Genomic DNA, 22,373 nt, shown 5'->3' with positions numbered 1-22,373 from the left:
TCTTTAGGGTGCCTGGGTGGCTCAGTGAGTTAAAGCCTCTGCCTTTGGTCATGATCCCAGGGTCCTGGGATTGAGCCCCACATCAGGCTCTCTGCTCGGCAGGGAGCTTGCTTCCTCCTCTCTCTCTGCCTGCCTCTCTGCCTACTTGTGATCTCTCTCTGTCAAATAAATAAATAAAATACTTTAAATAAATAAATCATAGTCTTTAAGAAAAATTACTATCCTTATCACACAGCGGGCCAGCTATACATTCCTTTATCTATTCAATAATCCATCTTATTTTTTATGCATTTCAAAGTAAATTACAGACAAAACAAGTTTCATAACTTAAGATTGAGATCATACCAGTATCTTCTCCAACCACGGTGGTATGAAACTAGAAATCAATAGGAGGAGGAAAACTGGAAAATTCATGAATATGTGGAAATTGAACAACACACTCCTGAACAACTAATCGGTCAAAGAGGAAATCAAAATGGAGGTCAAAAATATCTGGAAACAAACAAAAATGGAAATAGAGCATACCAAAAGTAATGGGATACAACAAAAGCGGTTCTAAGAGGGAACTTTATAGCAATAAACACCTACATTAAAAAAAGAGGAAGATCCCAAATAAACAACCTCGAGGAACTAGAAAAAGAATAAACTAAGCCCCAAATTAGAAGAAGGAAGGAAATAACAAAGATCAGAGCAGAAATAAACGAGAGATCAGAAAAAACAATAGAAAAGATAAATGAAACTAAGCTGGTTTTTAGAAAAGATAAACAAAATTGACAAACCTTTTGCTGGACTAAGAGAAAAAACTCAAATAAACAAAATTAGACATGAAAAGGAGACATTAGGGGCGCCTGGGTGGCTCAGTGGGTTGAGCCGCTGCCTTCGGCTCAGGTCATGATCTCGGGGTCCTGGGATCGAGTCCCGCATCGGGCTCTCTGCTCGGCAGGGAGCCTGCTTCCCTGTCTCTCTCTCTGCCTGCCTCTCCGTCTACTTGTGATTTCTCTCTGTCAAATAAATAAATAAAAATCTTTAAAAAAAAAAAAAAAGAAAAAAAGAAAAGGAGACATTACAATTGACATGAGAGAAATGCAAATCATCTTAAGAGACTACTATGAACAATTATATGCTAATAAATTGGATAACCTAGAAGAAATGGATACATTCCTAGAAACATATAACATACCAAGACTGAATCACGAAGAAAAAGAAAATCTGAATAAACCAATAATGAGTAAGATTGAATTAGTAATCAAAAACTTCCCAGGTTGTGAAAAGAAAAGCAAAGCCTGGGACCAGATGGTCTCACTGGTGAATTCTACCAAATATTTAAAGAAGAATCAATACCCAATCCTTCTCAAACTCTCCCAGAGAACCGAAGAGGAGGAAATACTCCTAAACTCATTTTATGAGGCCAGTCTTACACTGATACCCACAGCCAGGTAAACATACGACCAGAAAAAGAAAATTACAGGCTGATATACCTAAAGAATGAGTGTAAATGTAAAGATTCTCAACAACTAGCAAAGCAAATTCAACAATATGAAAAAGATCATACAACATGATCAAGTTGGATTTACCCCTGGGATACAAGGATAGCTCCACACATGGAAATCATACACGATTACCTCAACAGATGCAAAAATTTAAAAAAAAAAAAGCACTTGATAAAATTCAACATCCTTTCATGATAAAAACTCCAACCAATTAAGTATAGAAGGAATATGCCTCAACATAATAGAAGACAGACATGACAAGCCCACAGCTACCATGTACTCAACAGTGAAAACGTGAAAGCTTTTCTTCTGCAACCAGGAGTAAGACAAGGGTGTCCACCTAGACCACTCCTATTCAACACAGTACTGAAAATCCTTGCCAGAGTCTTCAAGCAATAAAAATAAATAAAAGGCATTCAAGTCAAAAAGGAAGAAGTAAAATTGTCTCTGTTTGCATAATATGATCTTATACATAGAATATCCGTGGCTCAGTCAGTTAAGCATCAACTCTTGATTTTGGCTCAGATCATGAACTCAGGGTTGTGAGATTGAGCCCTGAGTTGGGCTCCACACTCAGTGGGGAATCTGCTTCTCTTCCTCTCCCTCTGTCTCTCCCCTGACTCATACACACTCACTCTCTCTCTAAAATAAATAAATCTTTTTTTAAGAATATTAAGGATTTTTCCAAAAAACTGTTAGACTTAATCAATGAATTCAGTAAAGTCACGGCATACAAAATCAGCATACAAAAATAGTTGTGTTTCTATACACTAACAGCAAACTATCTGAAAAAGAGATTTAAAAATCCCATTTACAATAGCATCAAAAAATATAATTCTTAGGAATAAATTAACCAAGTGTTTGATAGACCTTCACACTAAAAGTTGAATGATACTGATGAAAGAAATTGAAAAAAACAAAAACAAAAACAAATAAATGGAAAGATATCCCATGTTCATGGATCAGAAGAATATTGTTAAAATGTCCATACTACCCAACGCCACCTCTTGATCAACAGAATCCTTATCAAAATTCCAATGGCATTTTTCACAGAAACAGAAAAAATAATCCTGAAGTCTATAGGGAACCACAAAAAAACTCAAACAGCTAAAGCAATCCTCAGAAAGAACAAAGCTGGAGGCATCACGCTTCCTGAATTCAAACTGTACTACAAAGCTATAGCAATCAAAACAGCGTGATGCTGACACATAAACCAATGGAACAGAATTAAGAGCCCAGCAAAAAACCCATGCACATGAAATTAATATTTGAGAAGAGAGCCAAGAATATTCAATGAGGGAATAGTGTCTTCAATGAATGTTGGAAAAATTGGAAACTCACATGCAGAAGAATGGCATTAGACCCCTATCTTATACAATCACAAAAATTAACTTGAGGGGCACCTGGCTGGCTCAGCCAGTACAGCATGCAACTCTTGAGGTCATGAGTTCAAGCCCCATGTTAAGTGTGGAGGCTACTTTAAAAAAAATTAACTTGAAATGAGTTAGACTAAATGTAAGACCTGAAACTATAAAACTCTAAAGAAGAAAACAGAAATAAAGTTCCTAGGCACTGGTCTTGGCAACAACTTTTTGGATATGACACCCAAGTCATGAACAACAAAAGTAGAAATAAGTAAGTGGGACTATATAAAACTAAAAACCTTCTGTACAGCAAAGGAAACAAAGAGCAAGATGGAAAGGCCACCTACAGAATGGGAGAAAATATTTGCAAACTATAAATCTGGTAAAGGGTTACTATCCAAAATATATAAGGAACACAGAGAACTCAATAGCAAAAGAAACCCAACAATTCAATTAATAAATGGGCAGGGAAACCAAATAGACATTTTCCCAAAGAAGACATACAAGTGAACAACAGCACATAAGAAGATGCTCAATAACAGGTTGGTAGGGAAAAGCCAGTCAAAATCACATTATCACCTCATTTGTGTTAGAATGGCTAGGTATCAAAAAGACACCTAGGTGTCTCTACCTAGAATGGCTAGGTATCAAAAAGGCGCCTGGGTGGCTCAGTGGGTTAAGCCTCTGCCTTCAGCTCAGGTCATGATCCCGGGGTCCTGGGATCGAGTCCCACATCAGGGTCTCTGCTCAGCAGGGGGCCTGCTCCCCCCCCCCGCCCCGTCTGCCTCTGCCTACTTGTGATCTCTCTCTCTCTCTTTGTCAAATAAATAAAATATTTTTTTAAAAAAGACACAAGATAACAAGTGTCAAGAATGTGGAAGGATAGGGCACCTTGTGCACCACTGGTGGCAATGTAAAATGGTGCAGCCAATGTAAACAACAGTACAGCAGTTCCTCAAAGAGTTAAAAATAGAATTACCATATGATCCAGCAACTCCACATCCGGGTATATACCCAAAAGAACTGAAAGCAGGATATTGAAGAGATATTTATACATCCACATCTATAGCAGCATAAAACACAACAGCTGAAAGATGGAAGCCACTCAAGTGTTCATCAACATATGAATGGATTAGCAATTCATGTTAGACACATACCATGGAATATTCTGCAGCCTTAAAAAAGAAGGGGATTTTAACACATGCTATGACATGGAAGAACCTTGAGGACATTCAGCCAAGTGAAATAAGCCAGCAACCAAAGGACAAATACTGTGTCATGCCATTAATAGGAAGTCTCCAAAGTAGTCAACATCATAGAAACATAAGGCAGAAATTTGGTTGCCAAGGCTGGGGAGGAGCAGAATTAGTGTCTAAAGAATAGAGTTTTAGTTTTGCAACATTAAGCATTGCGTGGATGGATGGTGGTGTTGCTAGGGCAACAACAGGAATGTCCTTAATGCCACTGAACTATGTACTTAAAAATGATGAAGTTGATACATTTCATGTGTATTTCACCATGATATAAAAGAGAATGAAAGAGGGAGGCAGAAAAGCCAGTGTGATGGTGATACAATGTGAAAAGGACACAATCTGTTGTTGCTGGCTTTGAAGCTAGAGGAAGAGGGTCACAAATCCAAAGAACATGGTGTACTCTAGAAGCTGAAAAGGATGAGCAAATGAATTTTTCCCTAGGTCCTTTAGAACATAGCCTTGCTGATACCTTGATTTTAGCCCAGTGAGACCCTGTAGGTACTGACCTAAAAAACCCTAAGATCATAAATTTGTGTTGTTTTAAGCTGTTATATATTGACACTTTGTTAAAGGAGTTGCAGGAGACAAATATAAGAGTTCCCCTAATAAAGGGGGCATTGGTGCAGGGAGGGGAGTTGAAGGCTGAGTTTCATTCTGAAAACTCAGTTCCCAACTGTGTACCCAAAAGTGGTATCCTAAGGACACAGTCATTCTAAGTTCTAAATTTTAATTTCTTGATTTTTCCTAAAAGGAAAAAAAAATCATAAAAAATGGAGTTCAGAGGTGCCTGGGTAGCTTCATGGGTTAAGCGTCTACCTGTTGATCTCAGCTCAGGTTTTGTTTTTGTTTCTGTTTTTAAGACTTATTTATTTATTTTATGGAGGGAGCAAGAGAGAGCTCACACAAGCAGGAAAGAATGGCAAAGAGAGAGGGAGAGAAATCTTCAAGCAGACTCCACGCTGATCAGGGAGCCTGACATAGGGCTCGATCCCAAAACCCTGAGATCATGACTGGAGCTGAAACCAAGAGTCAGACGCCTAACCAACTGTGCCACCCAGGCACCCCCTCAGCTCAGGTCTTGATCTCAGGGTCGTGAGTTCAAGCCCTGCACTGGGCTCCATACTACCTTAAAAAAAAAAAATCAGAATACATATGTACTGCGAAGAAGAAGAGGAAGGGAAGGAAGGAAGGAAGGAAGGAAGGAAGGAAGGAAGGAAGGAAGGAAGGAAGGAAGGAAAAGAAAAGAAAAGAATGAAAGAAAAAGGGGAAAGAAAATCAGACTGGTGAGAAAGTTTTGTGGTTTTTTAAGTGATAATTACCCATAACTAGTCAGTGCCCACTTTTTAAAAAAGTATCCTTTCTAAGAGAAAAACAGAGCAGGAGGCAAACCAAAAGAGACTCTTCAACTAGGAAACAAACTGAGGGTTGTTGGGGATGGGGGATGGGGTAACTGGGTGATGGGCATTAAGGAGGGCACTTGCCGTAATGAGCACTGGGTCTTATATGCAACTGATGAATCACTGAATTCTACCTCTGAAACAAGTAATACAGTATATGTTAATTAAATTGAATTTAAATTTTAAAAATGAAAAAAAAAGTCCCCTTTTTATGGTTTATTTATTTACTTATTTATTTATTTTTTATTTGACAGAGAGAGAGAGAGACCACAAGCAGGGGAAACAGCAGGCAGAAGCAGAGGGAGAAGAAGACTCCTTGCTGAGCAGGGAGCCCAACACAGGACTCGAACCCAGGACCCTGGGATCATGACCTGAGCAGAAGGCAGCGCTTAATACACTGAGCCACTCAGGCACCCCTATGCAGATTTAAATGTACACATTTCACAATCACTTCTCCTGTGCCTGACATGTATGTGCCTTTTGCCCTTACTGATGGTGATTCAACAGCAAAGAGAACAGGCACAGCCCCGTCCTCAAGATGCAGTAAGAGATGGTAAGGAGACTGTTCTAGCAAGGGAAGCAGGTGCTAGGGCAGCACACAGAAGGGCACCTAAACTGGACATGAGTGGGGTCCCAGGAGCTTTCTTTCTTTCTTCCATTTTTTTTTTAAGATTTTTAATTTATTTATTTGACAGAGATCACAAGTAGGCAGAGAGGCAGGCAGAGAGTGAGAGGGAAGCAGGCTCCCTGCCAAGCAGAGAGCCCAACGAGGGGCTCGATCCCAGGACCCCGGGATCATGCCCCGAGCCAAAGGCAGAGGCCCTAACCCAATGAGCCACCCAGGTGCCCCTCCCGGGAGCTTTCTGAAGGAAACATTGTCTAGGCTGAGGCCTCTGGGATGAGAAGGAACTGGCAGAAGTTTAGGGCAGAGTGGTCCAGATGGAAGCCACACGCACCCCAGAGCTGTGCAAAATGGGGAGGAGGGTGCATCTGGGACCTTGACCATGTCAAGGAGTTCGAGGTGCCATGGGAGGTATGGTAGGCTGAATAATGGACCCAAAGTTACCCAGGTCCTAATCTAGGGAGCCTGTGAACGTTACCTTGTACAGTACAGGGAACCCCCCAGGTGTGATTAAATTAAGGTTCTTGGGATAGGGAGACCATCCTAAGTTACCTGGGTGGGCCCTGAACATAATTACATGTGTCCCTATAAGAGAGGCAGAGGGAGCTTCTGGAACACCAACCCCAGCAGAGAGACAGAGAGACGGGAAGGTACTAAGCTGGATGAGGATGGAGAAAGGTCTGCGAGCTAAGGCACACAGCTCGCCCAGTCAGAACAGGCAAGCAAATGATTTCCCCGCCCCCTGCCCCCCAGAGCCCTCCTGACATCTGTGTTTGGGCCAGATGAAACCCATTTCCGACCTCTGGCCTCCAGAATGTGAGAGAGTAAGTTTGTTGTTTTCAACCACCCCGTCTAGGATGGTGTTTACAGCCGCCCTCAGGAGACCAGGGGAGGGTGTGATCAGACTTGAATGTTGGAACAGCTGCCCCATGCAGTCTACTTTAAGAAAGGATTGTGGCAGAGAACAGAGGCAGGGGGACCCCTGGAGGGGCCTGACCCGGGGAAGGGGGGGATGGGGGCAGATTCACCGCATCTATAGGATTTCAAGAGGCAGAGGGAGAAATAGCAGCAAAAAGATATGGAAAAGGGTCCAAGGCCAGAGTCACCGTGGGGATAAAGGCAGAGTCCAGGATGATACAGGGCTGGGGGTGGTGTCACATTCGCACGTGGCAAGCTGAGGAACAGGGGCTGACTTTGAGACAGGCCCACAGAACCCTTTGGGGCAGACGACAACAAGCATAGCCAGGTCTGCGGCTTGGGAAGGCAACTGCATGGAGCTCCCAGAGAGGGAGGTCTGGAACGCACGGAGGGCTCTGATGTACCCAGTAGGTCAGCTATGGGCAGAGGAAAAGGAATCTCTCGAAAAGAAGGAGGGAGACATGTTGTCCCAGAAGACAAGAGAATAAGATGCCTTGCAAAGGAGGCTGGTCAGCAGAACCAGAAGCTGGTGGTAGAAGCCCAAAGTAGAAAGCCCAGAGCAGCCTCAGGGCAGTCATGGGGGACCTCAACCAGAGCCCATTCTGCAGCCTGCCTGGTGTAGAAATCAGATTAGTGGTGCCTAGCTGTCCACAGAAATTCTCACCCTGAGTGTTCAAGTCTTCCTCCAACTAGGGAAATGTTGTTTGAGCCTTTCTTCGTTCTATTCTCTTCCTTCCATTCTTGGTTCGGCAACGTCTCTAGCCCTCTCTCGAGCACTGTCTGCCTGTCTGTCCATCCATCCACCCAACCATCCATCCCTGCCCCGATCTCCCCCAAAGTACCATCTCATTTCACTCATTGCCTTCCATCTCCTTCTTCTCCTTAGAATTCTGCAGCTAATCTTCTAACTCGTGGATTGGGTTTGGGGCAGGACTCTCTTTTGTTCACTGCCTCTATCTAAGCTATAATTTAGTAATTTTGTTCTGCATCTGAAAGCAGTCTGTCCTGTTCTCAAGACAATTCCCTTTGATAGCATGCCCTCTTAAATCTACAGACCACACACCAATTAGGGAATTTAAGTCTTCTCTATAGTTACTAAAACTACTTGGTACTTGAGAAAAAAATAGGCAGATCAATGAAACAATATAGCATATGGAAACAGACCCAAATATATTTGGGGATACAGAATGTGGGGAGCATCTCTAAATAGCCAGGGAAAGATAGAGTAACTGTTAAAATGTTGTTGGAGAATTGACTGACCTTTGGAAAGGGGAGGTTGGGGAAGCTAAATCCCTACCTTACTCCTGCCACCAAAAGAAATCATAAATGAATAAAAAATTTAAACATTAAAACGTGAAATACTGAAAGGAAACATAAGACATATATCAACTTGAAGTGGGAAAAACTCTGCTGCGAAAGACCCCAAATCTAGAAGGTATAAATGAAAAAAAAAAAAAGAAAAGAAAGAAAGAAATGGAACCAATCTGTAAAAATTTCTGACTTCTTTCAGAAAAAAAAATTTTTACACTATCCAAAGTCAAAAGTCAATGACAAATTGAGAGAAAACATTTGCAATACAATAGACAAAGGGTTAATGTCATTAATTTATAAAATTGATAAATCCATAAGAAAAAGGTTCTCTGCCTAATACAAAATTGGGCAAAGGACACAGTTAATTCATAGTTAATAAATAAGTACAAATAGTTAATTGATTTATGAAAAGATGTTCAAACTCCCTAATCACTAATTTTTTTACTTGCCAGATTAATATAAATCAAGTAGTCTGATGGCCCAAATGTGGGGATTCTCCAAGATTCCATCACTACCTGTTGGGTGATATTAGCTAGGCCATCGCTGTGTATCAGAACCCCCAGGATCATGTTGCTCAATCTTTTTCTCCAACCTGAACTTCTTCCCACCTTTTTTCTTACTTTTATAAATCTTGAATTTGGGGTGTTAGGAAAACACTTATTAGTCTACCACATTGTTGAATTAAACATATAGGTCACTGATACCAGGACCCAACCCTTCTTTGTCTATCTCAAGGAAGCAATGTTCTGATATTCCTGATATTCCTTAAACAGAGTATTGTTCCTCACACAAGGAAGGGTCAGAGGAAGATGGCTGATGGGGCTGGAATGTGGATTCAATGGGACACTTCCTCCAAGGGCGCTTGCCGAAATCTGCAGCCTTGGGGAGAGGGACTGGTTCAGCTGGCTCGTTGCAACTCTTCGGCCTTGTCTGTTATTATCAAGAATTTATGGGGCTCTCCGGGACTCCAAAATGCCTTGTAAGAATCATTTGCCTGCAATGCTTCCACGATGTCTTGAAAATGGCAAAGGGGCAAGGGGCCATCACCATCTTTTTGAGGAAGAGAGAGCACAATGGGGAGGAAGGCGGGACTTCCCCTGTGGGTCAGCATCTCAGACACAGAACTGAAACAGCTCGCAGGTGCCCACACAGAAAAGGAAGGGGAGAGTAGGGGATGCAAACGAAAGGATGTCTTGGACACAACACATAAATTTTATAGAAAAATAACTTTCAAAAAAACTATTCATAAAAAAATCATTAACGCGGAGTTGCTCTTTGGAAGTCTGAATCATATTAAAACCGACTGACCCCCTCTAGGAACATCGTTATTCACCCCTCAAGAATTCTAAATCGGTACAACTTCCCTGTAGAAAGACTTTAAGAGGTAAAATGTATATTGAAGCACATCTGCTTAAGGGTCTGGAGGTGCATGTATCATTGGGTCTGCCACGTTGGGACAGGAGCCTCTCAGGGCTCAGTCACACTGGAGACCCATTGGGGCCACCAAGTAATCAGTCCTTCCTTCTGACCCAGACTTCACACCCTGGCAGAATCTTCTAGGTTCTCTTCAGCTCCATCAAATGCCTGGGCAGTACCATGAATCTTTGCTAGTGGTAGATAGGAAGACCCATCCATTACGTCCTGCTTGTACAACCTTCCCTAAGATCCAAGAGAATGTTTTGACAACTGGAATTTTCCTCAGCCATTGGAGGTGATGACATCCCAGCCACAGAGAACTTCCTAGGCCTGCTCTTCAAGCTCCATGCGTGTGTCCATGCTCCTCTACAGACCCAAGCAAACTCACGTGGTCCCAAGACCCTGATCCAAAACTTAGCTCCCCCTTCAAAGTATCTTCCCTGCCCCCGGGCAGTGTTGGGGGGCAGGCGCTCACACCTCAGCCAGCTCCTCACAGCGCTTGCCACCACCCAGAAATCATCCATCTGGTGTTGCTTTCCCCCTCCTGGGCTTGGAGCTTCCCCTTTCTGGACCCCAGCCCCCAGCCTATGATTCTCTCCTGTGAATCTTCCCATGATCATTATATTTTCAAGGGAGGGAGTGGATTCCTGCTGTCCTAGGTAAGAGGATTTCCAGAAGCAGGGCCCCACACAAGGATTTTTGGACACATGAGTTAATGAGGACGTGTTCTCAAGAGAGCCCTGTCAGCAAGTGAGGGAAGCGGGACCAGGCCGGGGAAGGAGCCGGGTGACCGGATTCATTCAGCTGGAGCCCAGCCACAGCCTGATCCCGTGGGAGCTCCGGGGTGTCAAGAGCTCCACGGACTTGGGACAGGCAGGCTGGCCTCTGTAGCCCTGGGCTAGTCTGTCGTCAGCTGAGAGCCGTCCTGGGAGGAGGGGTGAGCTCCCACACACGGCCCTGCAAGAACCCATCTGAGGACAAGGGAGCCACTAAGACTGAGCAGGAATCCCCTTTCTCCCACCTGCCATCCAGCAGGGAGGAAGCAGCTGCCCACCGCGCACCCCCCAAGCTGGCCAGGTGCACTGTGAGGCTGAGGTGCAGGGATGGGGACACTCACTTGCCAGAGCTCTGGACCAATCACAGCCCTGCAGCTGTGGTACAAAGGGGCCCTTCCTCTTCCTCTTCACAGACCTGCCCTTGCACAGGTGTCTCCAGCTTTCCCAAGAATAAATGAGGGGCCGTGCAAGCCGCTGACAGTCACCAGCTCAGCTTCCTATGAGGAAGGCAAACATCGAGCCTTCAACTTGCTCCAGGAGGGAGAGAAGGCATCCAAAGCTCTCTTCAAGGAGAGCAAAATCTGTGTTCTTAGCTCTTGGTTCCTCCAAAGCCCAGGGCCCTCACTCCCGTTCTGCTGGACACCTGGAAAACACACTGAGGTTCATCTGGCCTCAGAACCTCCCTGGGACGCTGGCTAAGCCCGGCAGTTTCTGCTCCAGCCTATGGACCACGTGTGTCTCATCTTATTGAGTCACTGGAAGGTCCCCAGAGGGAGAAGGGCAAAGGCAGAACAGAAAGGCTGGCAACCCAGGCCTTGGCAGGAGAGCCCGGAGGAGATGAAGAATCCACTTCATTTCTGACACCGTCTTCCTGGTGGCGCAGCGGGAGCCAGCCTTGACCTCAGCAACTAGGGCAGGATGGGGGTGGGGAGGGTGGCCACTACCCATTAACAGGACCCAGGCAGTCCCAGTCTCTAAGACAGGACAGCGAGGAGAGTGAGACAGGCTAGGGGATGGGAGGGCTTTCCACAGAGAATGCCCAGAGGGGCAAACCGCAGAGAGCTCCCATCTGACTGATGAGAGGGACGTGCCATCTGCGAGGCCACAGCGGAAACCAAAGCAGGAAGGAGAAGCAGCTGGCCTTGAGACACACTGCAGCTCAGAGGCTCTGCTTGTAGGTGCTCCTGAGACTCTCTCTGAGTGAGGACAGCGAGGTGTGGAGAGGGAGGTTAGCAGGGTTGATTTAAAATTCCGCATGTCCAGGCTGCACCTCATCCCAATGACATCAAACCCACTGAAAGGGGCCCAGGTATGAGCATTTTTATAGTCTTCCCCAGGGGGTGCCGATGTACAACCAGAACTGAGAACGACCTAGAAATCTGATAGGGACAGAGCTGAGTAGACTGAGGACACCACTCAGTGCGTCTCAAAACAGCCTTTCAGGAATGGAAGGAATAGAATTTTCTGAAAGCCAACTGAGTCGGGTCTTCAGCACCCCCCTCCCCATTACTAATATCTCAGCAGGGAAGAGAGGGCAGCACAGAGCATCCCAAAGGGTGGGTGTAGGCAGGGACAGAGGAGCGAGTTGACGCAAAGGGCCCCGTGACACGCAAACCAGAGCACTAGAGCAGAGAGGGCAGGAAGTCAGCTCTGGGCCCCAGAAACAAAGGAAATGCACACTGGAGGCCCACAGCTTCCCCTTTTAGGGCCTGTCCCCACCTCTTCTCTGAGTCCTGCTCTGCCCCGCTCCCCAGGGGGATGGTCTAGAGCTCCTGGGCTGAAGTAGAAAATTCTCCTGCACAGTGCTTCATACTATAGTATTAAAGACAGTCTCGTCGGATATCCTGAGGGACTCTGCTTTGTAACCAAGCAGGGGTTACAGAGGAGATCGGGCTGACCCCTGTGGACTTCAGCCCCTTGGTAGAGGGGCAGGAAGAAGTGTCGATGGCAAACAGGAAACCCCAGCCCTATTGCGCCACCCGAGGAAGGAGACTAGAGTTGTGGCCTGGGACCCTGCCAAGTTCTAGAGATTACCAGAGATTCCACCACCTGGTTCCTGAACCTGAACCTGCCCCAGAATGGGCAAAATTCTGGCTGGCCGGGAAGCAAGCAGCTCACCTTGCCTTTCACCTTCATTCAATAAAAGGCCACTTACTGGCCAGGCCTGGGTCCTCTCCAGGGCCTGTTCACCTTACTGATGCTCCCTTCCCTGAATGTACCACCTCTGTCCCCTTTTCCAGACCTAGAGGCCCCCGGTGACCTACCCACACGGCTATCCCAGTCGCTCCGCTCAGAAAGAGTCTGGCACCAAACACCACCAAAGCGGGAGCTAAGGTCAAATGTCTTGAGTATATGGACAGCACTCTCTCAGCTTTCCATCTGACAGTGAATAAAGGCTTTCATTCAGTCCCCGCCCCAAAAGCATGCTAAGCATCACGAAAGGGGAAGTGGAAGGTATTTGGTAAGAGGTGGGAAGGTGGAAAAAGGCTCAGGAGAACTAGGAGTTCTGAACTAGGAGAACACAGGTCTCGGGAGGCACCTTGACGCCTGTTTCCCTCATCAGTCAAGAACAGAACAATCACACTATTATTATTAAGCTAATAACAAGACACCAGATGTGAATCATAGACAGCTACCATAAACGAGAGTTCACTGTGGGCCACCTAGTATCTGCTTTGGCTCGTTTCATCCCCACAATGACCTCATGGAGAAACCTCAATATCCCCATTTTGCAGATGAAGCCAATGAGGCACAAAGAAGCGAAGGCCCTGGTCCCCAAGTACACAGCCAGGAGGGAGGTGGGGGTCAAACCTGGAACTGTGTGAGTTCTGGCAAAGCAGAACCCTCTTGAGGTGAAGGGGAAAAAAGAGTTTCAGCTAAAACTCAACTGAGCCAGCGGTACCCTAGAGGAGGGGCTCTCACACTGGAGTGTGGACCAGAAGGCTCTGGAGGGCTAGTTCAGTACAGATTGCTTTCCCCCATCCCCCACCCCCAGCTACAGATTCAGTCCTTCTGGATGGGGTCAGAGGACGTGCATTCCTAACAAGCCACCTCCCCAGTGATGCCATCCTTGTGGGTAACAAGGCTCTAGAAGCTTTACCTTCTTCCTTACAAGAAAGAACCCACTAGGAAGGCTTTATTTTCACCATTTACAGATGAGGAAACAGAAGGTCCTAGAGGTCAGGCAACTCGATCCAGGTCACAGAGCCGACATGAAGCCCAGAGCCTCCTTCTGTGGTGCCCTGGCTAAGCACTGGGTATGGGGGGCTTCCGCTGCCAGCCACAGCACGCCCAGGGGGCCTGGGGAAAGGGGGGGGGGGCAGTGAGTAAATAGCTGGACAGACAGGATGTAGGTAGAGCAGACCCTTCAGGGGCCAAGGATAGAGACCTCAGCCAGGGACCTGGGCACCTGCCACAGACCCTAAGTCACATCTACCCTCTGTCCAAAGAAGAGCTACCCCTCACCTCATGGATCCCAAAACCACTGGCTCCCCCAACCCGGAAAAAGCTGGGGGCCCTGACTGAGGACAGGTATGAGGCCCCTGCTGACGGGAAACATGGCTCCCATCCCCAGAGGCAGCCCCTGCCTGGCCCACCCTCTCCGGTGAGGAGCTGAGATTCCAGCCACGCTGGGGCTCCCCACCAGCAGCTTGACCTATGAAGTCCCTGCTCTTTCCGCCACCAAATGGGACCCTAGCCCACTCTGCTCGGGCCTTCTGTACACAAGGCTGAGTCCCCAGTGTGGCTGGGGCAGATCTGAGGAAACAGTCCTGGGATTCCTGCCAGAAGGGCCTGCCTCCCCTTCCACACCAGCGGGCAGGTGGCCAGGTGAGTGACCTGGAAGGTCACCACTGCGACTCACCCAAACAATCATCTCAGAGGCCCGGATGAGCAACTACTTGCTTATAGGAAAGTCCCACCAGTGTCCACAAGATTTTGACCTTCTGGATGTTTAGAAGGAAACCCAAAGTCCCCTAATCGTCTATCAGAGAACCAGGGTGTTGGAGCAGAACGAAAAAAAAAGGCATTAAGGAAGTAAAAACTCCAGACAGAAAATGCTGTGTGTGTGTGTGTGTGTGTGTGTGTGCACGTATGTAGAATTTAGACTCTGGCTCCGAGGAACCAGAAATCTAGAAAGCCAACCCTCCAATTCGACAGACCCTCCTGCTTCCCCAAAGCAACCGCTTCATCACCACCCACCAGAGGGGTCTTGCCAAGATCAGCCCCTCACAGGCTAGGATTCAGCAACATGCCAACTTCTGTGTGGCTGAGGTAGCCTGAGGAAAAAGTGGGAAGTCAGCAAGAGGCCACACTGGCCCTAATAAGGGAAGAAAGATGAAACATTCCTTGACCTGCATCTCTTAAAACCAAGGTCTATTTTATAGGGTAATTTCATGTGCTACCTCAGGAAGGGCAAATTAAGCTTTCCTCCACCTGATAATTATGGGATTTAGGTGGAGCCTGTCCCACAGGGAGGGCCTGAGGCCTGGAGCCCCCGCTTGCTGTCCGTGGTTAGTCTCTCAGCTATGCAGGGATGTGCTGACCTATCAGGGCAGGTGAGGACGGGCGGCCTCCAGCTCCCCATTTCCTACAAGCACAGGTTTCTTTCTGGCCATTCTTCCTGTTTACTGAGCGATTTCTCTGAGACTCATCTCTGACCTCACTTCCCCTTCCTCAGGGAACCCCAGCAGCTCTTCCTTTTTTGGTGCTAGAAGCTAAGGCCGAGCTTTGTGTGCAGAGATAATGGGGTTTCTGCTCCTCGCTACCTGGGGCCAGGATTGGGCACCCAAGAGGAGCGTGGGCTTTATCCATGCCCCCCACCATCTCTCCCCTCCCACCCCCAAGATGGGCAGGTTCCTGGCATTTCAGAAACAGTAAAGAAGGGAGAGCAAAGGAGGAATCCTGTGGACCCTGAGCCCTCCCCTGGGGCAGCTACTGGAGGGGGACCTCCTTTCACCTCCTTAATACCCCGTGTGTGGAAAAATTCACCCTCACACAACAGATCTCAGATCCTTCCGAGTACCAGGAAAGACGGTTTATCTGGGGGTTTCCAGAGCATTTCCAGGAGGCTGACAGGGGGAGTTTTCCACAAAACCACGTTCCTACCCTCCTCTGCCTGCTCTGCCACCAGCTGACTAACCCTGAAGAAAAATCAGCACCGTGCAACACAGAACCTCACCTCAAGATGGGCTTCAAAGGCTGTCTCTGTAAAATCTTTACACTCCCCCAACTGCCCAGGATTAAAAGAGCAGCCTCCCACTGGACAGAGAGAAGACAGGCCGAACCAGGTAAAGAGACTTCAGAGTTCAGTGGGCAAGTCTGTCCCTCCCACACCTAAATCCTCTTACTGACTCTCTGGAAAGCCCGACAGGCCTTCTGGAAGCTCACTTAACAAGGAACTAAAAGCTTTTCACACAGAACAAGGTGTCCCATTGAAAAGCCACTTGATCCACTCCCATGACGCCTAAACAGGGCCACAAGACCCAGTTGTGGGTCCCGAAGCTTCCTGACCCCTTTCACCTCAGAGTCGACACACCATCTTCCCTGCTCCCCACCCCACTGCACCACGTCCCGGACTACCTTGTCACATGCACCAGAGAGCCATCCTTGTCCCAAATGTCTGTGTGATCAACTGTGAAGTTCCATATGGAGCTTCAGGAAGAGGGCTCCGCCCACCTAAGGCCACCACCCATCTCTCCGGAGCACTTGGGGCCTCACAAACCCCACCAGCTAATGCCCCTGCTGCACACCAGCCCGCCCACCCCACCTGCTGACAGAACATTCGACAGCCATACCCCCAGCCACCATGGTGGCAATTTAACAGGTTATGATGGGGAGTTGGCAGGTCAAGTTCAGCCCCAGGATCTGGAACACACACAGAGGATGCTTGAAATCGAAATGATGAGGCTGTCGTTCTCAGCCTTCAAGACGGATGGTCCCAATAACCCACCTCTAGCAGGTTTGGACCTTTCTCACTGCAAGACGGCTCTGAGGTTCAAGGCACAGTGAACTCCAAGCACACCCACTCAAACCCACCACAGAAGCCTCCATCTGGGGCCTGAGGCCCAGCTGCCAGCAACCAGCAAGCCACACCTGCGGTCAGCTCCGAGGCCAGGGGCGCTGCATTCGTCAGTACCTGGCCACCTGCCCTTGGCTCCCCCAGGCCAACCGGGAGGTCAGAGCCTGCCCCCAACCCCGGTGGGGAAGATGGCAGGGTTGGGACGGATGGCCAGGACAAGGACCTCGTGGCCCTACCTGAAACGAAACCCCCAGGGACAAAACACTGCCACTCTCCCATGGGGCTGTTTCATTCCTTGTTATGTAAAACATTTCTATTTCTTTGACAAATATAGGGAAGCACAAAGATTATTGAATGATTCTAATTCTATGCCATCCCTAGGACAGGCAAATTCACAAAGGCAGTGGAACTGAGGTTGCCAGGGGCTCTCAGGTCGGGAATGGGAAGTTGACAGCTGATGGGTACAGGGTCTCTGGGACAACGGAAGAGCTCTGGAGAGGGAGTCCGGTGAGGGTCGTACAACACTGGGAGTACACATAATGTCACTGTTGTCGTTGGAACATTTGGGTCCCGACAAGTTCTTACATGGAAATATTAACCCAGAATGGCCTGGATTAGGAAGCGGGGCCTTTGGGCATGACTCACGGGGGTGAGGGGATTAGTGCCCTTCTCAGAGACCCCATGGAGCTCCCCCATCCTCCCTGCCACATGAAGTTATAACGAGAAGTCTGAGATCTAGAACAGCCTCTCGCCCACCTCTCTGGGCACCCTAATCCACACTTCCAGCCTCCAGAACTTCGAGAAAGTCATCTCTGGGGTTTTCAACTCATTCAGTCTATGGCATCCTCTGACAAGAGACTGCACAGCCCTTGAATTCCACACTTAAAAATGCTGAAAAGGACAAATTTTCTATTACATATATTTTACCATCATTAAAAACAAAAATATTTAATTTAAAAAAAGACTAAAATCAGTATCTCCCCGAAATGCCCCCACGCAGAAACAATCACTGCGAACATTTGCCTGCACATCCTTCCAGAGACAAATATAAAATGGAGGGGAGGATATATTTGCAAAGAACACAGTTGGGTAACCTGCTTTTGAGAAATATTATATTTTTCCACGGTAATAGATGCACATCGCTCCCCTGTATTTTTTGCAGCCCCATGGTATTCTAGTGTGTACATATGGAGGTGTTTCCTGGCCACCCAAAAGCAGAGAGTTCCTATGAACCTTTTCGTGAGCCAAAGCGACCTAAAGCAAAGAATCAATTACCATTAATCTATATGGGAAAATGTGTTAGCGTTCCCAGACCCAAACATAACCTCGTTTAGGTTTTTCTGATACCTTGGGACACATCTTGCTAACAGATAACACAAAATAAATCAAGACAAAGCACAGATGCTCACAGACACAGTTCAAAGCTCCGGCGTTGGCTTGATGCTGAGACAGTGAGATGCTGAGAGTAGGTCCCAGGGAAGGAGCTCGGAGGGGCCACTCTCATCACGGGCGGTGGAGGTAGGGGGTACAGCGCTGAGTGCTACTTGTGCTTTTTGCCTTTTTTTCATAAAAACAAAAATCCTGGGACGCCTGGGTGGCTCAGTCGGCTAAGCATCTGCTTTCAGCTCAGGTCATGATCCCAGGATCCTGGGATCCAGTCGTACATCAGATTAGGCTCCCTGCTAAGCAGGGAGCCTGTTTCTCCCTCTCCTTCTGCCGCTCCCTCTGCTTATGTGCTCACTCGCTCTCTCTGATAAATAAATAAATTTAAGAAACTGAAAATCCTTTTTGGATTTCTTTCTTTAACAAAACAGGTACTAATGTAGATCCTTCTTAAAAAACCAAGCAGCAGGGGTGCCTGGGTGGCTCAGTGGGTTAAAGCCTCTGCCTTAGGCTGAGGTTGTGATCTCAAGTTCCTGGAATCAAGCCCTACATCAGGCTCTCTGCTTGGTGGGGAGCCTGTCCCCCGCCCCCGCCCCACTCTCTCTGCCTACTTGTGATTTCTCTGTCAAATAAATAAATAAAATCTTTAAAACAAAAACCAAAACAACCAAGCAGCCTAAGGCAAACAACTTTGGAAAAGTCAGGGCTACCTGGACCAGAATTAACATGTTTGCTTTTGTTGAGGTTTACTCTCCATTTCGGTGGTTATTATTACAAAGAATGCTGCAAGGGACATCCCTGTGCACATATTTTTCTGCACTTGCCTAATTACATCCCTAGGATAAGATTTCCTACCAGGGCCACCGTGGAGTCCGGGACTCCCTCCGCAGGACTTTGGGGATAAAAGCTCTACAGAGCTTTGGGGATAAAAATCACAGCAGGGATGTCGAATTCTGCCACACAAGGGTCTTTTTCGCCACATAGAATTTTCTGGACTCTCACTTGGGTGTCTGTGGCATGGCATAGCAGTTCAGCAAAGTAGGGACTGTCCTTTCCATAAGAAACCAGTCCCCTCCTCAGGGAACACAACACGCCTCTGTCATGAAGAGAAACCATTATGCCAGGAAGGCAGAAGGTGGCCGGGCTGAATTCCCTTTGGCAACAGGAAAGACCACAGCAGGACTCCAGGATGGCCCAGTGCCACCCAAGCGGCTGTTCAGCATCTATCACCGGTCACAGCCTAAATGTGACAGCCATGAGCAGGTGCACTCAGCTTTCTCACCTAGCCGAAGGATAGCCTCTCTCCACCAAGGCGTTATAACTGGCCATTCATGAGCCATCATAATGCCCACTCCCAGAACCTCCATGGCCTCTTCCATCTTGATCAATGAGCGGCCCATGGCAGCCTGAATGTTTGCTGTGTGCCAGGCTCTCCTCTGAATGCCCATCATAGTATCACCGGGAGACAATTATAACTGCGGTCTTACAGCTGGGGAAACTGAGGCTGAGAGGCTTTACGTGACTGTTTGACTGCAGCCCGAAACCCATCCTCAGTTGCTTTCCCCAAGAAGCTGGCCCTAAAACAAGGATCAGGGTGCAAGTGGAAGGGGGCTGGAAAGGGAAACAGGGAAGGGACAGCAGCCGGTGAGGGGGACCAGTTACTAGGCGACTCTAAGACACAGCATAGCACGTGCCCCCATGCCACCCCAGCAGAGAAGTGAGGGAGCTTTCTTTGGTCACTGGCTGAGGCCAAGGGAACACAGGAAGGATGCTGAGAGCATCTATTACGTTGCCCAATATCATCGAGCTGGAAGCCGTCGAATGCCATTCAAACCCCAAATCCAACACTGTATTCCTCTTTTAGAAATGAGCAGTTAAACAAACATTGAACTGCATGCCAGCCACGGGGAGGGCACCATGCTGGTGAGATAAACCCACTTTGCCAAATCACTTTGGGTTGGGATGTCCAAGGACAGCAAGGATATCTTTTTGTCAAGTTTAATCAATGGGATGACTAGGGGAAAGCCCTTCTATATCACTTTGCTCATCCCCTGGGAATTAGTCAAGACCCTGTCACTGCCCCCTTCTCCAGTGTAAGCTTTCCCTCTCGGAATCAGCCACAGCTGGCCTGGGCAGAGTCCTACAGCCTCAAACTGTCATCCCAAGCAGCTTCATCAGCCGATTATAGGCTCCAGAGTCCGCCTGCCATCCCAGGGACGATCCCAAATGACCCACGAGATGCCCTGCCAGCCGAGTCTGGAGGATGTCCCTGTTTACTGTGCCCCGCTTCCCCTGTGCCTCCTGCCCTATCCCCTCCCTCCAACCTCACACACACATGCCCTCCACGGGAACCCACAAGGAGGCCAAAGAAATGAAACCAGCAATCACAGGTCTGCAGGAGCTGACCCCATCTTAAGGACTCACTTAACATTCTTCTGGAGATGCAGGGAGGTGTTTAATAAGACAGTGTGTCATGAGGGTAGATCACTGGACGATACTGTAAGGAGCCGTGAGAGAAACAAGGAGGTGGCAGAAGGGAACCACTGCCCTAGTTTTTCTTTCTTTCTTTTTTTTTTTTTTTAATTTTATTTATTTATTTGACAGACAGAGATCACAAGTAGGCAGAGAGAGATGGGGGGAAGCAGGCTCACTTCTGAGCAGAGAGCCCGATGCAGGGCTTGATCCCAGGACTCTGGGATCATGACCTGAGCCGAAGGCAGAGGCTTTAACCCACTGAACCACCCAGGCACCCCCACTGCCCTAGTTTTAGAAACCCAGTGGCAGCAGCTCTCAACAGCTCTGTCTTGAACCCAGAGACTGGCCGTCCTGTTCTGTCCCAGGAACACTGCTGAGACCTGCCCAGTTTCTCCCCCTGGGGGAAAGAGGGAGACCCTGGCAAGTCCCAGTCCCTTTCCTGGCACCCCAGCAGGATTCTCTGGCCCTCAGGTCCTGCCTGTAAACCCCCTCCCAGTGAGGACACTTCTGGCCCAAGTATCCTAGGGAGAACCGAAGGCAATCATCAGGCCAGCGTTCTTTTATGCTGTGGGACAGTCATGGGCACGCCATTAGAAGCGCAGTCCTGGGCACCTCTCCAGCCAAGTCTCCTGGTCATTCCTAAGCAGCTCACGCACAGAAGGCAGACACGAAGCTTGGCTCTGGGATTCCAGGAAATAGACCAAGAAATCAAAGCAAAACCAATGGGTGACTGAAAGTTCCTGGTTAGGACAGCGAAGCTGAGAAATGGAAGCTTGAGGGAGGGAAAACAGGTGTGGGGCATCTATCCCTGCTAAGTGACCTCTAAGGGAACAGGAAGAACAGAAACTCTGCAGAATGCAGAGAGGGGGGTTCCAGAGCCCCGGGGGCAGGATGAGACTCCCCATACCCAGCTCATGAAGGTGGAGATGCTGCCACCTGAGGCACAGGGACGCATGCTGTGGTCTGCACATTTGGGGGAAAGGGGCACCCCTTCCCACCCATTTCCCAGGGCTTCCCCTGGAGGGGGGCATGCCTGGGGGCCCCAGGTCACCTGGCCTCCTTTCAGCCAGGCTCCCTGAAGATGCACCTAGATTTCAAAAGGGCAAGGAGCATGGGATACATCTCAGCTGCACCCCAGCCAGATTATCCTATCTCCATATACGCTACCCCTGCTCTTTCATCTTCTGAAGGGGGGTCAGGACTCACAGCCCAGCCTGCCCAGCCCAGCCCAGCCCACGCTCTGAGGTTCCCCAGGAGGGCAGCCTCTCTGACTCCCTGTCCTTCCAGCCAGGGCAAGAACCACCTACCCTCTTTCCCAAACTATCCCACCTCTCCCAAACCCAGCCACCATGTGGCTGTTAGCCTGTCAGGGCCCAGAGGACTCTGCAGCAGCTCCCAGGCTGCCAGGTCCAGAGGACAAAGCACAGATCACGACCCCACTGCAAGGTCTCTGATCCCAAGTGGGAGCCTCCCAGGCTGAATCACACTTAGTCCCTGGGACACCACATGTAGACACAAGTTGAAACACACACACACACACACACACACCAATAACTAACCCACCTCCCCTCAAAAAACCCAATATATCTTAGCCACGAGAAGTTTCTTTAATTCCAAAGACCACTCCAGAAAAAGTTCCCAGTAAATAAGTGTGGACTGATAAGTAGAATAAATCCAAACCCAGATTCCTCCCCCAGATGCTCTGGAAAGCAGGCCCCAGGCTCTGAATCCCAGCTGTTTAAAAGAATCATTGTTTCTAATTCTTTCCTCCCATTGTACCAAGATCAGCTGTGACAGGAACAGAGTCCCACTCCAGGATGAATTGTTACTTGGCAGCTCCCTGGGTCTAATTTTCATTCATCCCATTAAGGTACTTACTAGAAACCTGGCCCACGCTAGTTAGTCACCGCCTCTGTCCTCTGGGAGAACCCGGATTCCGGACACCTGGG

At 48.1% G+C, this 22,373-nt stretch overlaps 1 protein-coding gene across 4 annotated transcripts in view; it reads right to left on the bottom strand.

Moving 5' to 3' along the window:
• LOC132021749 (ras association domain-containing protein 2) overlaps positions 1 to 22,373 on the bottom strand; it is a 41,534-nt gene that overhangs the window by 18,005 nt on the left and 1,156 nt on the right. For all 4 annotated transcript variants that reach the window (XM_059406590.1, XM_059406588.1, XM_059406592.1 and 1 more), the window contains exon 2: positions 22,303 to 22,368. The gene's annotated coding sequence lies outside the window, so the exon portion shown is untranslated. The remainder of the gene's footprint in view (positions 1 to 22,302; positions 22,369 to 22,373) is intronic.

Source organism: Mustela nigripes, chromosome 7 (genome assembly GCF_022355385.1).
Source record: "Mustela nigripes isolate SB6536 chromosome 7, MUSNIG.SB6536, whole genome shotgun sequence".
Classification (NCBI taxonomy): Eukaryota; Metazoa; Chordata; class Mammalia; order Carnivora; family Mustelidae; genus Mustela; species Mustela nigripes.
The sequence above is the reverse complement of the archived record's forward strand: the minus strand, read 5'-3'. Positions and strand labels throughout refer to the sequence as shown.